Here is a 13,094-nt window from a genome sequence, read left to right as displayed (position 1 = left end):
ACTCGGCCGGGGTTGGAACTCACAACCTACCGATCTCAGGGCGGACACTCCATGCCGGCAATGTACTGTGGGAAATTTAAAAAAAAAATCTGAATCCCTCTATACATTGTTACAGCCTGGATGCAAAATAATAAAAGAATATCAGCACTCATCATTCCCTGAAGAAAAGAAAATAAATTACACCCTTAAAGCTTTTTTTCCTTCTCATTGTTGTATTTATTTATCGAAATCGTTACTTGTCAAAAATATTTATTTTTGGATTACATTTTTAATTGCTTTGTTTGAAAAAATAAAAGACATTAAAAATAATAATGATTCATGCTGTTAAGCAACAGACTTGTTATTTGATGATCAATGAGTGGATTCATGCTGGCCTCCAGTAGGGGGCGACATGCACCAGCTTTGTTTCCTGCAAAGTCCAAGGAAGATCAGGCTTAATCCTATTGGCTGTTTGTCTGCGCGAGGTTGGAGATTAAGGAAACAAACATTGACGAGCGAAATAATGAGAAGAGTTTTTAAAGTCGGAGCAGCTACACACGTACAGGTAAGTGCAATTTGCCGAATTATGTCAACATGTTTCTACGGTTACACATATACAATAGACAATATAGTCAACACATGTTCATATTTCTTGACAGAAACCGAATGTGTCTATCTTTCATTGCTCATTAACGGTTAGATAGACAACAGCTCCATTACATTGCTGTGTAAATACTGCTAGGCTAATACTCCCCTCTGGCAATCCCTGTCGTCACTGTTTTAAAGTGTTCATACTCCCGATATAACCGTTAATAATATTAAATAATATTTGAATAAGGTAAACAATGGTGGTTAATAAAGCCAATTGACACTGAGCAGGATTGGTTGTAGTTCATCTCACTCCGAAGTTATCTTCAACTTCGTTTCGAAATTAGTATTAGTAAATAAAATAAAATAATTTTTTTAGTTTTTTACACTTTTGTATCCTGCTCTTTCCAAGTTATATTGAACCGTTTTCAGTTACTCCAGAATACAATCAATATATATTTTTAAATATGATTTTATTTGTATTTATTTATTTATTTATTTATTTATTTATTTATTTATGTATGTATTTATTTATTTAATTATTTTTAACCATAACGACGTTTAATAGGTCTTGCGGTAAAACTAGTTGGTGTGGAAATATTAAGTACAAATATTTATGTTAAGAAGATTTTTGGTAGCATTTTTTAAATAATTGTTTTGGCCATATTCCTTACATCAGGGTTTTTCTCTCATGTAGAGGAAGACTTCAGGGCTGGTACATGAGCTTGAGAAAAATAAAGAAAAACATGTTTTCCTATGCTAGCTTCTTGAAGTTATGTTAAAGTGGCCCCATGATGATTTGTTCCACACTTAACGCCCTTATTTGTGGTGTATGGATCATGTTTTGGATTATTTATGTTTTGGATAAGCATTGCGTACATTTTACCCCACAGTCACTCGTTTTTTGCGTCTGTCTGCAAGCTGGCCGCTTGTTGTAAGAATCGATTGGCATATTGTTAGATTGATTTATATTGCAAAATTTCAAGCATATCTATTCGTGTTTGGCAAGTTTGCCTTCCAAAAGATAGGTATCAATCCAAGATCGTTTTAAAAGAGAATCGATTGATTTTATAGAAACTGTGAAAAGGAAAACCTTGGATTTAAGAACAGCAGACATTATATGGAGTTTAGCACTTTTAAGGATAAGAATGTTAAACATTGAGTCTTTTTGCTCGTCTGTGGTGTCATCAGAACACAAATGGTGGATACGTACAGTGACCGAGAAAGGTCATAACAAAAGCAAACGTCCCAAGACAATGTCATAAATTACAACACAAAATCTTTCAGCGACAGCACGATTGCAAAAGCCGACAACAAAGACAAATGACACAACACAATACAATAAAGCCAGAAAACAATTAAAGTTAAGTTAAGTTAAAGTCCCAATGATTGTCACACACACACACTAGGTGTGGTGAAATTTTTCATTTGCATTTGACCCATCTCCTTGTTCACCCCCTGGGAGGTGAGGGGAGCAGTGGGCAGCAGCGGTGGCCACGCCCAGGAATCATTTTGGTGATATAACCCCCAATTCCAACCCCTGTTGCTGAGTGCCAAGCAGGGAGGTAATGGGTCCCATTTTTATAGTCTTTGGTATGACTCGGCCGGGGTTTTAACTCACAACCTACCTCTAACCACTAGGCCACTGAGTAGTTGAAGCCTCAAATTGAAGCCTCAAAAGACACGACAGATACCACGGAAGTGACAGCGGAGCATGTTAGGGGTGATGCGTTGACCTCTGTAACACAAGGTTAAGTAATTTAATCAAAAAAATAAAATACAAATCTCTAAAAAAAATTACATCGTCCCTGAATTGTTTCGGCAAACACACATTTTGAATTGTTGTTGTTGTTAAAACGATTTGTTACACGCCTAGATTTGGGGCGGCATGGCGTAGTGGGTAGAGCGCCCGTGTCAGAAACCTGAGGGTTGCAGGTTCGCTCCCCGCCTCTTACCAAAAAAAATAAAAAATCGCTGCCGTTGTGTCCTTGGGCAGGACACTTCACCCTTGCTCCTGGTGCCGCTCACACCGGTGAATGAATGATGAATGAATGATAGGTGGTGGTCGGAGGGGCCTTGGCGCAAATTGGCAGCCACGCTTCCGTCAGTCTACCCCAGGGCAGCTGTGGCTACGAAAGTAGCTTACCACCACCAGGTGTGAATGAATGACGGGTTTTTAAAACATGTAAAGCGACTTTGGGTACTTAGAAAAGCGCTATATAAATCCCAGGTATTATTATTATTATTATCTTTTAAAAATGTACAGTTTTTAGATGTACCTGTATATGTCACCGCTAATTTTTTCCAGACACGGTCGAAAATAAACTTCAAAAAAGTTAGATATATTAGCTGGTCATATCATTAGATACACATGCACACTCGCCGATAGATCAGACTACAGTACAGTAGCTGCATTAAAAAAAGCTGCTTTTGGCAACATTTACATCACGGCATGTTGTACGTTGCTGTTACGTGCATCCCAAGATTATATGGAAATACTTTATCCTACCTTTTTTGTGTTTCTTCGTTGCCTGCAGCAGAGGGGAAGCACTCCTCTACTTCTGTTTGAGAGCTAGACTTAGGGCCTGATTTACTAAAGGTGTGTGTCTACAAAAACATGTGCAAACTTGACAGCATTTGCAAAGCTGATCTACTAAACGTGTGCAAAGTGGATCATGTTTGTAAAGTGAGAAGAATAAGCTGTGCAATGCATTTTGCGTCTCGCTTTATTAATAAGCAGAATAAATGCCCCACAATACTGGAAGTAGAAGATGCAAATATATTATACAGCAGCTACAATGTGATTTATCAACACATCACTGTTTTGCGAGCAATATTTTGCATTTTATTTAGCACGTCTGAAAAGTAAGTGCAAACTGACAGTTATACATGTCGTTGCGGGACCGGTGCTAGCGCTGCAAAGACAGACAAGGAACAGAGAATCCTACGTGTGTGTGTCACTGTCAACATACTTGGATGGTCAGGAAAAAAAATAAAATTTGACATATCGTCTATTCAGCAAAATATTTTTGTAATTTTATAGCAATTTTATAGCTGCATGCTATGTGATTCAAAGGAATAACTAAAACATATATAATGTATTTTGGTGTCTACTGGAGGCTTTTTTTCAATGGCGTTCTTTTTTTAATTCAGAATATATATTATTAACATATGACAAGCGGTAAGGTCCTATATGCAAAAAACTTTTAAGTGTGCATTTTTTCATGTCCTGAGCACAATAAGTACAGCCTCTCTCCCACTGTAAAAATCCTGTGAAAAGAGGCATCCAAAACGATATGCAAGTTCACATCTAAATGCATAAACTTTATGATTTGATACTTGGACACTGTTTAGCATCCAACTTTGTAACAACATGCAGCAGTTAGAAAAGATGAATTTCAACATAGTTCCCTTTTGAAAAAAAAAAAAAAGATTTTTTGTTCTGAATATGAACACGTAAACAGATTAGGGTGAGCAGAAAATCTATAAAATCTATTTTACAGGGAGTAGTGGGGGTCACATGATCTTCTCTGAGTTGCTCACTCTGCCACACTTTGAAAACCTCTTTTTGTGGCTCGAATCAACATTTAGGGCTGCACGATTAATCAACATCTAATTTAAAACAATTTTATGCACGTAAAAACACTTAACCTTTATTATATCAGTATATGGAATTTAATTATGGAATGGTTAAGCAATGAAGCCAAAGTAATAATATGATCCAGTTTAAGAAACTGTTCAAACTCAGTGTTCACAAAGTATAAAGAAGAAGAATCTTGATAAACATCCATCCATCTATCCATCCATCCATTTTCTACCGCTTGAACATATTAAATCTTATTTAAAAAATGAGATCATCTTATTCATGCGTGTGTGCTTACACACACACAGGAAGGAAGCACGGACAGAGAAAAAAATGGAGAAACAATATTATATTCCAAAGCCAAATGTTCCTTTGTGGGACTATTTCAGCTTCAAACCGGATGGGCAGTATGATTCCATTAACACGGACCCACGAGCACCAATGCCAGAATCTGTCATAAAAAACAACCTATTTTTTCCAACTGGGGAAAATGCACATTAAAAGATTTTCAATGTTTAATTTTTCTAATTTTTGCTTACAGAAAGGAGGGTCCATTTTATTTTTGTGTTAGTTTATTTATCTAGAATAACTACAAGTTATTTACCTTCCAGTTACAGTACAATGGTAAACAATTTTACAGTAATGAGAAAAAAAGTGTAATTATCCTTTTAAATGGTTACTTGCATTATTATTATGATATGATTACATTATATTATGATCACTGTATAGTTTTTATCTTTTCTTTCTGTAGTTTAAGAGCATGACGTAGACAAAAATTCTGAGTCTGTCTGCATAAAGCCAAATATTTTTTTAAAGTAAATTATTGCATAATGTTCTAATGTGTAGCACTTAATATGTTGATTGACAGTCTAAAAGTAACATTTCTTCCTTCATTATTTATTTTGGCAGTTTTATGTATAAGATATAAAAATCGCGAATCGAATTGCAATCCAAATTTTGGAGACAAAAATTGCAGTTAGGTTTTTTTCTCTAAATCGTGCAGCCCTGGACCCAATTTTAGTATTTTTTACTGATTTATTATTTGATTCCTGAAGGGCCACCACTCCACCCTAAACGTAGCGTCACCACCCCACATTCAGACACTCCGTATGAGTAAATGCTCTAAAACACTAATTAATGACTTCATTGTGTTGGAACTAACTTTTCCAAAACACATATCAACATTTTTTTAGGTTTTTGACTTGAGGGGAAGGGATTAACATTAAAAACAGTTCCTCTTGCATGTCCCATCAATCAATCGTCGGATGTGGCATTGTACAGACTTGCCAGTCCTCTTCCAAATGTAACAACCTGGAAGCACAGTAGATGGCACTCTCCATGATCAAAAAGCCCACAATACAGTGGTACCTGAATTTGTGAGTGACTTAATTCACGGAAAATTTTGAGATACAAGCTGTTTGACTTTGTTATTAAAGATTAAAGATTAAAGTACCAATGATTGTCACACACACACTAGATGTGGTGAAATTTGTCCTCTGCATTTGACCCATCCCCTTGGGGAGCAGTGGGCAGCAGCGGCGCCGCGCCCGGGAATCATTTTGGTGATTTAACCCCCAACTCCAACCCTTTGATGCTGAGTGCTCCTATTGTTACATGACGGAGAAACAGCCCTTAGGAGACACACCTACAACAGTCTGCTCCTCAAGGCAAAGAATGAACAATATTATTATATTATTTCATGGTACTACTGTATTTGTTTGTTGTACATTCTATTGAGGCCATAAGTTATAAAGTAGTTTAGTATTGAAATTCCACTCCTTAGCAACTAAAACTCTGGACCGACCAAAGCAATGGATCCTGTCTTGGAAAACAACACGAATATGGCGACGTCGCTCCAAAGTTCTCTACATTTTTTTTTTACCTGACAACTTATCTGAGTTTAACATTTCAACTGGAAGTACAAGTGTGCTAAAAGATTCAGCCATCCCATCAGTCAGCTTCCCGAAAGCGGACATTGTAAGTAATTGTTTGTTGTTGTCGAATGAATGCTAACCACTAGTGCTATTTGCAAATGATAACACAATAGTTTAGTGTTTATTATGTGCTAATTGGTATTTAGCATCCAGTAAAGTTGAGAGGTAAAGGCAAGGCAAAGCAAGGCAAGGCAACTTTATTTGTATAGCGCTTTTCATACACAAGGCAGACTCAAAGTGCTTCACAGACAACAAAGTGAAATGAAAGAAAATAGAAGCAAAATTAAAATGCAGACAAAAGAAATAAAAACAGTGCGGACGTTAAAAGTTAAAAGATTAAAATATTTAGCTGAAAGCTAAGGTGAACATAAAAGTCTTCAGTCTAGTTTTAAAAGTAGTCAGAGTTGGGGAGAGTCTGACATCTTCAGGAAGTTTATTCCAGCTATTTGTTGCATTGTGACTGAATGATGCTCTCCCTTGATTTGAGTTTACTCTGGTAACCGCTAACAGATTGGTCTCAGAAGATCTTAGTGATCTAGAGGGCTTATATAGTGGGAGCATATCAGTGATGTACTTCGGCCCTAGACCATGTAGTGATTTATATGTGAGCAGGAGGATTTTGAAATCAATTCTCTGATGTACAGGGAGCCAATGTAAGGATTTAAGAATTGGTGTAATGTGCTCACATTTTTTGGTCTTTGTTAGAACTCTAGCAGCAGCGTTCTGAACAAGCTGTAGCTGCCTGACAGTTTTTTTGGGAAGACCTGCAAGGAGACCTTTACAATAGTCTAGCCTACTGGTAATAAAGGCATGTGCAAGTTTTTCAAAGTCTTGAGCTGACATGAGCCCTCTAAGTCTTTTTACATTTTTGAGGTGATAGTAGGCCGATTTTGTTACTGATTTGATGTGACTGTCGAAATGTAAATCAGAATCTAAAGGAGAATCACTTGATCCCCTTGCTGGAGGCTGGCACATAGATTGAGATTCATAACGTTCTTTGTTTCCTGTGCTTTCCCTGCCGAGTTAGCTTGCTAGTTTTGGGCTAAAGTTAGCCTCTCAGTACAGATTTCTTCCAATCTTTTAATATTTTCTGTAACTTACTGTGGACTTAAAGGCCTACTGAAACCCACTACTACCGACCACGCAGTCTGATAGTTTATATATCATTGATGAAATCTTAACATTGCAACACATGCCAATAAGGCCGGGTTAACTTATAAAGTGCAATTTTAAATTTCCCGCTAAACTTCCGGTTGAAAACGTCTATGAATGATGACGTATGCGCGTTACGTCAATCGTTGAAACTGAAGTATTCGGAGCCCATTGAATCCAATACAAAAAGCTCTGTTTTCATCTCAAAATTCCACAGTATTCTGGACATATGTGTTGGTGAATCTTTTGCAATTTGTTTAATGAACAATGAAGACTGCAAAGAAGAAAGTTGTAGGTGTGATCGGTGTATTAGTGGCGGACTACAGCAACACAACCAGGAGGACTTTGAGATGGATAGCAGACGCGCTAGCCGCCGACCTCACCTTGACTTCCTCCGTCTCCGAGCCGCCGACCGCATCTATGATCGGGTGAAGTCTTTCGTCGCTCCGTCGATTGCTGGAACGCAGGTGAGCATGGGTGTTGATGAGCAGATGAGGGCTGGTTGGCGTAGGTGGATAGCTAATGTTTTTGGCATAGCTCTGTGAGGTCCCGTTGCTAAGTTAGGTTCAATGGCGTCGTTATCAACCGCATTGTTAAGCTTCGCCAGCCTGGAAAGCATTAACCGTGTATTTACATGTCCATGGTTTAATAGTATTGTGGATTTTCTGTCTATCCTTCCAGTCAGGGGTTTATTTATTTTGTTTCTATCTGCATTTAAGCATGATGCTATCACGTTAGCTCCGTAGCTAAAGAGCTTCACCAATGTATTGTCGTGGAGATAAAAGTCACTGTGAATGTCCATTTCGCGTTCTCGACTCTCATTTTCAAGAGGATATAGTATCCGAGGTGGTTTAAAATACAAATCCGTGATCCACAATAGAAAAAGGAGAGAGTGTGGAATCCAATGAACCCTTGTACCTAAGTTACGGTCAGAGCAAAGTCCTTCATTCTCACGTTCCTCATTCAGAAATCTTTCATCCTCGCTCAAATTAATGGGGTAATCGTCGCTTTCTCGGTCCGAATCTCTCTCGCTGCATTGAAAACAATGGGAAATTGTGAGCAGCCCTTCCTCCTGTGACGTCACGCTACTTCCGGTAGGGGCAAGGCTTTTTTTTAATCAGAGACCAAAAGTTGCAAACTTTATCGTCGTTGTTCTATACTAAATCCTTTCAGCAAAAATATGGCAATATCGCGAAATGATCAAGTATGACACATAGAATGGATCTGCTATCCCCGTTTAAATTTTAAAAAATCATTTCAGTAGGCCTTTAAATACCTCTGCCTTGAAACACAATGTCAATGGTCTAACTGTAACTTATTTTATAGTGAAACAAAGTTAAATTTGGCAGGGAATATTTGTTATGGTCTACCTAAATGAGTTTGTTTTTAGGTCCTTGTAACTTGGCCTAGAACGAGGCATAAGTGTTTTCAATAATTACTACAACTGACTATGTTTTTACAAAGTACAAAGTATTGTATAGTACAACTTTTTGTAGACTTTTTGTATCTGTACTGCAACCACATAATTCCCCCATTGTCCTATCTTGCATCGAGTGTAGTTATGTAGTTGTCATAATGTACAGCACATTTTTGCCTGGTGCCCTAATCTGTACTTTATTGTACTGTTTCGCAATATGCTCTAGTTATATGCCATTGAATGCTTAGATTATTGAATCATCATTTATGAATTGAATGGTAAAAACATTGCCTTCATATATCCTGTATGTGTAAGCATTGTTCTGTCGTTTATCAATCAGGCTGATGTCGGCGAGGTACCTCAAGATTTAGTGGAGGGTGACCGCAGCTGATTACACCAGAGACTGCACTGAAAGGACCTCAAACAAGTCCCTTAACTTTAGTCTGTCAGTATTGTAACACGCTGTACTTTCAGTTTGTTTACCCCCCCCCCAATGTACAGTGTAATGATCAATTAAAAATGTTCCTGTCCTTTTTACTCCCATGAAAAAGAAGAAATCGGTTTTAGCATCAAATCACAGGGACGACATCTACTTTGGCCCTTGGGTGAAATGCATTAGTAATCACATGTAGGGGTGCTGTTGCTCATCAATGGGATACAAAGGGGTACACACTATACAAGAAAAACACTGAGGCATATGTTTGCGTTGAACATCTATCTGCATAACTCCTTTTTCACACTCACAATTAGGACCATGATTGGCATCATGGGGAGAAATGTGGAGTTGTAGTGGTAAGCGTATCACAAAACCCAAAACCAGTGAAGTTGGTGCATTGTGTAAATGTTAAATAAAAACAGAATACAATGATTTGCAAATCCCTTTCAACTTATATTCAATTGAATACACTGCAAAGACAAGATATTTAATGTTAGAACTGAGAAACTAATTTTTTTTTGCAAATAATCATTAACTTAGAATTTAATGGGAGTAACACATTGCAAAAATGTTGGCACAGGAGCATTTTTACCGCTGTGTACATGGCCTTTCCTTTGAACACCACTCAGTAAACGTTTGGGAACTGAGGAGACCAATTTTTGAAGCTTTTTAGGTGGAATTCTTTCTCATTCTTGCTTGATGTACAGCTTAAGTTCAACGGTCCGGGGTCACCATTGTGGTATTTGACGCTCCATAGTGCTTTACACTTTATTTTATAAATCATATTGTTTTGTATATAATTGCTTTGTATTTCATTTACTTACTTTTTAGTAACTGTGATCTAACATTGTCTGTTTATTTACATGTTATCAGTATAGAAATATACTTAACCACTCCTCCACACGTCATCACCCTCATTTGTGTAAACTACACATTTTCTGAACTGTGAAATGCAGTGGATACACAAACCGCACACTTCTACAGGACCCTATAGATCCAGGAACCAGTGGAAAAGGGCCTATTGAATGTATATTCTATCATAACAACAACAACATGACTGCAAATTGTTTGTTGCTTCTCTTGGACTGCGCGTACATGTTGAGGAGACTGGGCGAGTGACAGCTGTAAACACAAACCATTTTATTTGGGCCGGTAAAAACGTTTTATTACATGAACTTTGTAATTGTGAAAAATATAGACAATTGTCAAACAAATGTGTTCTGTTAAACCACTAATGGTAACATAAGCTAGCCGGTGGTGTTCTTGTTATATTTTTTGCTTTGAAAAATGTTACTGTGAGGAAGTTGCAAACAGCAGTTTTAAATGACGATTTTCATTTTGGTTTGTCACTATTATAAAAATAGTATAATAAAAAAAAAACAGATGAAACAACGTGCATGCCATTTCCTGAGCTTGTAACGGTGAAACGGATGAGTGAAATGAGTCTACTAGAAGTTTAAGATTTCACAGTGGTTGCTACTTTTTGTTTGACATTGCGCTGTTAGGACTAATCAATAGTCACCAAATTCAACAAAAAAAGGAATTTATATGATTTCCGCGTTCACGTAACCGCTGACGGAATAACAGAATTGACTAATATAACGGAATCTGCTGTTGAATGCCGAATATCAATGAAATTTACATAAATGTGAGCGAAATGCTGTCATTGTCAGGAGATTGAATATTCATTTGGTAAAATGATGTGTCCGGTACCGCTCATTTATCTTCATAACACTTAACCGCCCCATCCTGAATTAAACAATGCCAAGATGGCCACCTAAAACACTGACTAAACTACGAAGCTAAAGCTAGCAAGAACAATCCATACACCCACAATACATCTCATCTGCTTGTGTTATTGCGAACGACATCGTCGTTGTAAGATCAAAATACAAACAGGACAGCAGTTGCATCTTGAGACAGTTGATGTTTTTTTAAACAGCCTCAAGTCGTCTCTGTTCTCAAGTTAAGAACAACAGCACACTTCCACCCTTCACAATAATAGGGCCGTGCGCAACATCCGGTCTGACGGCATTAACAAAATAAAGGTTTCAAAAATAATTACACAAGCATAATGTACTTGAAGCACATATTGATACATTCATGCAATTTACTTAAAATGCTGGTGAAAATTGTCCAAATATATGTTGCACCAAAAAATGTGACGTTATTTGCATTTAACTAAAACATTTTTTACTACATTTTACATATGACACAAAAAGCACACACTCTTCAGTGGTAAAAAAAAAAGTGTAAAAGGTAAAAAACGGAATTCCCAAAAATTAAAACAGAAAAACTTTATTTCATTTTTTCATATTGCAATTGTTATCTTAATGTGTTATTGTTACTATTATTGTTTTTTTTTTAAACTTGTTTATTTGTTACCAAGTTATATCCAGTTCTTTTAAATTATATTTAATGTTGAGTTTTGGTTGTACAATAAATACTCATGTTTTCAAATGAATGATTAATCATGTTATTCATTGGGATTTCAATATCAATTAAAATAATCGTGATTATTATTGTTGCAATAATCGTCCAGCCCTAGTTGAGGTACGTACTACTGTATACAAAAACAGGTGCCAACAGGTAAGAACAGTGGGTTTTGCATAATATGACTACTTTAATAAAAAAAAACTTTATTTTGGTATAAGACTATAATATAACAGTCTTTTTCTATTGTGGAAGTTACTTAAGTGTAACTGTGGAGGAGCGATTGCAATACATTCAGCTATACTGCATGCGTTCATGTGTTTGCAGGTTTGTGTTGGTTTGTCAGCCTAAACCCTAGTAATCCACAGACACACATCCGGACACAGGCTCTTCACGTGCATGTATGAATCTTAACTGTAATTGTAGAAGAGCAATCACATTAGAGGTGGCTACTCATGTATGTTTGTGGCGATGCCACCTCCAAAGCTCTAAACCAGACCTGGGCAAATGAATGATATATCACATGGATAAAGATAAGACCTTCTGGAGGGAAGTTCTGTGGTCAGATGAAACAAAAATGTAGCTGTTTGGCCACAATACCCAGCAATATGTTTGGAGGAGAAAAGGATTGCCTTTATTCATCATTATCTACCGTCAAGCATGGTGGTGGTAGTATTATGCTCTGGGCCTGTTTTGCTGCTAATGGAACTAAATGGGACAATGAAAAAGGAGGATCACCTCCAAATTCTTCAGGACAACCTAAAATCATCAGCCCAGAGGTTGGGTCTTGGGCGCAGTTGGGTGTTCCAACAGGACAATGGCCCCAAACACATGTCAAAAGTGGTAAAGGAATGGCTAAATCAGGCTAGAATTAAGGTTTTAGAATGGCCGTCCCAAAGTCCTGACTTAAACGTGTGGACAATGCTGAAGAAACAAGTCCATGTCAGAAAACCAACACATTTAGCTGAACTGCACCAATTTTGTCAAGAGGAGTGGTCAAAAATTCTACCAGAAGCTTGTGGATGGCTACCAAAAGCGCCTTATTGCAGTGAAACTTGCCAAGGGACATGTAACCAAGTATTAACATTGCTGTATGTCAGGGGTGGGCAATTAATTTTCACCGGGGGCCGCATAAGCAACCCGAGCACTGCTGGAGGGCCACACGACAATATTTCAATTAAATTTTGCTCAATATTATTTTTGATATACCGTAAGATAAATAATAATGATGATAATAATAATAATAATTAATAATAATAATTTAATTTAACCTAACTTAACTTTATACAAAAGCAGATTGCTTTTGATGGTCACTTTATCCTGCATTATCCAACATTTTTCCCCGTCAGATTTGGACAACCATCTGTTGTTAAAAATAGTTTTTAATCATATTTATTTTATATTGTTTTTTATATTGGTTTTATATGCAATTGTTTTTTCTTTTTATTCAGTCATTGGTGGAGCTAAGGATAATATTTGAATATTGTTTTTTATATTGTTGTACAGCACTTTGGAAACATTTTGTTGTTTAAATGTGCTATATAAATAAAGTGCGTCCCTTGCGCGCGCTTC

At 37.0% G+C, this 13,094-nt stretch overlaps 1 protein-coding gene across 1 annotated transcript in view; it reads left to right on the top strand.

Annotated features, from left to right (window-relative positions):
• The first annotated feature begins 411 nt into the window (after positions 1 to 411).
• The window catches only part of asrgl1 (asparaginase and isoaspartyl peptidase 1), a 60,391-nt gene continuing 47,708 nt past the window's right edge, over positions 412 to 13,094 (top strand). Inside the window, exon 1 of the mRNA XM_062058844.1 lies at positions 412 to 544. The gene's annotated coding sequence lies outside the window, so the exon portion shown is untranslated. The remainder of the gene's footprint in view (positions 545 to 13,094) is intronic.

The sequence above is a fragment of the Entelurus aequoreus genome, linkage group LG09 (genome assembly GCF_033978785.1).
Source record: "Entelurus aequoreus isolate RoL-2023_Sb linkage group LG09, RoL_Eaeq_v1.1, whole genome shotgun sequence".
In the NCBI taxonomy this organism is placed as follows: Eukaryota; Metazoa; Chordata; class Actinopteri; order Syngnathiformes; family Syngnathidae; genus Entelurus; species Entelurus aequoreus.
Note: the sequence above shows the minus strand (reverse complement) of the source record. Positions and strands in the feature narration are given on the sequence as shown.